The sequence below is a fragment of the Tupaia chinensis genome, unplaced genomic scaffold, assembly GCF_000334495.1.
Source record: "Tupaia chinensis unplaced genomic scaffold, TupChi_1.0 Scaffold138297_1, whole genome shotgun sequence".
In the NCBI taxonomy this organism is placed as follows: domain Eukaryota; kingdom Metazoa; phylum Chordata; class Mammalia; order Scandentia; family Tupaiidae; genus Tupaia; species Tupaia belangeri.
In genome coordinates this window covers 86,625-89,082 of record NW_006198195.1, presented here as the reverse complement: position 1 = coordinate 89,082, position 2,458 = coordinate 86,625, and positions in this window count along the sequence as shown.

Sequence of the window (2,458 nt, the reverse complement as noted above, 5' to 3'; positions counted from 1 at the left end):
CTCTTCCGCAATTTTTAGTTATTCAGTGATGTATTCACTTGGCACTAATTTTTTTGGAGTAGGTATCTATAGCTGTGTTTTTCTGTTCAACCCTTTGTGAATTACTTCTCTGTTAATTCTCTCTTGTTCTGTGGTTTGAAATGTGGTATCCACAGGAGGAGTCTTGGGTTCAAATTTATGAAGAGGAGTTTTTCCCTTTTAACTAGTGGGGCGAAAGTATTCCTCCAGAGCCTCACAGTGTTCAGATGTTCAGCTGTTGTATACCTAGACCTGTATAGTCACTGTGTCGGTGGGGCTGAGCAGTAAAGTGAGAGTGTAAAGAAAAAAGTATCCACAGGAAGAGTCTTGGGTTCAGATTTATGAAGAAGAGTTTTCAGCTACTATTTACCTAAACATGTCTCATCACTTTGTGGGTGGGGCTAAGCAGAAAAGTGAGAGTGAAAGGAAAAAGGAAAAAAATGTGCACCACACAAATCCACAACATGAACTAACTGCATAGGGGGGTTCAGGTTGTGAGTGGCTGCTTGATAGGCTTACTATTTCTGTGTCCAGTGTGAGGGGAGGATAGAAAAAAGGACCAGAAAGGAAAATCCCACCAACTTTCTGACCTTTGAACTGCAGGATTTCATTGGAGACCTAGGGCTGGCTCAGCCCTACCTTCCTGGCCCTAGGCTAGGCAGAGGACTTCAGGCTGGGTGTGGCTACTTAAGAGGATTATTATTTCTCTGTCCTGTGTGTGGGGCAGATATAAAAGAAGTTATCTAAAGAAAGGAAAAATCCACCAACCTGCTGACTCTGAAAATGGAAGATGAGCTTGATGGGTCTGTGGCTGGCTCAACTCTTCCTTTCTGACCCTAGGCTGGGCAGGGAGCTTCTTCTGGGCTCGCCTCAAAGCTAGGTGCCTCTCCCCATTCTATTTAGGAAAGGCACAAACTGAGGCCCATCTCCACATGGATCCTAAACTTCAGCTCTGAAATATTGCTTTGTGTTGCACAGTTTTCAATTTTTGCTTCTTAAGATAAAAATCTATAGTTTTTTATTATCCTTTTTTCTTTTTCTTTTATATTTTCTTCTTTCTTTTTCTCTAGTTCTCTTCTTTTTCTTTATCTTTACTCATTGGTTTCTCAGCTCCTACACACTAAGTGTCTAGACATGTCCAAGTAAACAGGAGCTAAACATCTGAATACAATTAGGGTCAGAATATTCCTCTATTCCAACTGATTCTGATGCACAAGAGTGAAAGTCAGAATATTCCTCTATTCCAACTGATTCTAATGCACAAGAGTGAGAAAGGAACAGAAGAGAGATTGCAGATCCCCTTTTCCTACACGTCTCTGAACACTCAGATTGAACATCAATTAGAAAGAAACATACCATACATCAGATGATTAGAAACACTACAGGGTGACAAGGAATATGTAAAAACAAGAAAATATCTCCAAGGAAAAACAATAACTCCTCTTCATCCTCAGACAATACCATGAAATTCATGGAAATGTCAGATAAAAGTTTAGAATTTTCATGGTGACAAAGCTCACAGAGATAGAAGAGAGACAATGAACTGTGGAAGAGGCAGGGGAAAGGAGCTGATGAGATTCAGGAGGTGAGAAAATTCTTGCAAGATCTAAAAGAGGAAATTCACTCTAAAAAATAATCAAATGGACCTGTTAGAGATGAGGAAAGAATGGGAAAATAAATGCAAATGTTAAGGGAAAAGCAATTCAACCAAGAACACTATATCCAGCAAGATTATCCTTCATATGGGAAGAAAAGACAAGAACATTGTCAGATAAACAAAATCTGAAAGAATTTACCAACACCAGACCAGATCTCCAAGAAGTTCTTAAGGGAGTGCTATGTCAGTAAAATTAAATGCAGTCACACAGAAATAAGAGTTCAAAAACTAAGAAAATGGCCAACTTGGGGACCAGCAGTTAGTGTATTGGCTATGCCATTGGACTGCAGTTCGAGTCCTGGCCCCGGTGGCTTAAACTCATGCCAGGCACATGTGTGTGTCCAAGATCCGGAGAAGAAAATGGAAGAGAAGAGATTGCAGCATGGCCATCCCCCTGGGCGGTGATTTCTCACTTTCTGTCTCCTTCTGGCGAGCGTATGCTCCCTGTAGCTAAAAACCCTCAAAAAAAAAAAACAAAAAAAAAGCCCAACTTAATTGAGGGGATAAGTCTGGAGATCTGGAGGTGAATATTATACCCCCAAATTTAATGGGAGAATCAAACCACAACAGAAGATAAATTAAGTGCATGAGATTGAACTGATGAAACAGCATTCTGTGACTTGACTAAAATATTGCTGCTTTTCTTCTAAGCTTTGTTGTCTGGTTTTAAGGATTTTTGTCTTGTCTTGAGCTGCCAATAGGTTCACTTTTCTACTATTTGAACAGAATCACCACCTGTTTCCTGGCTTTAAGTTTTAAGCATATTCCTTAGCATTTTTTTTT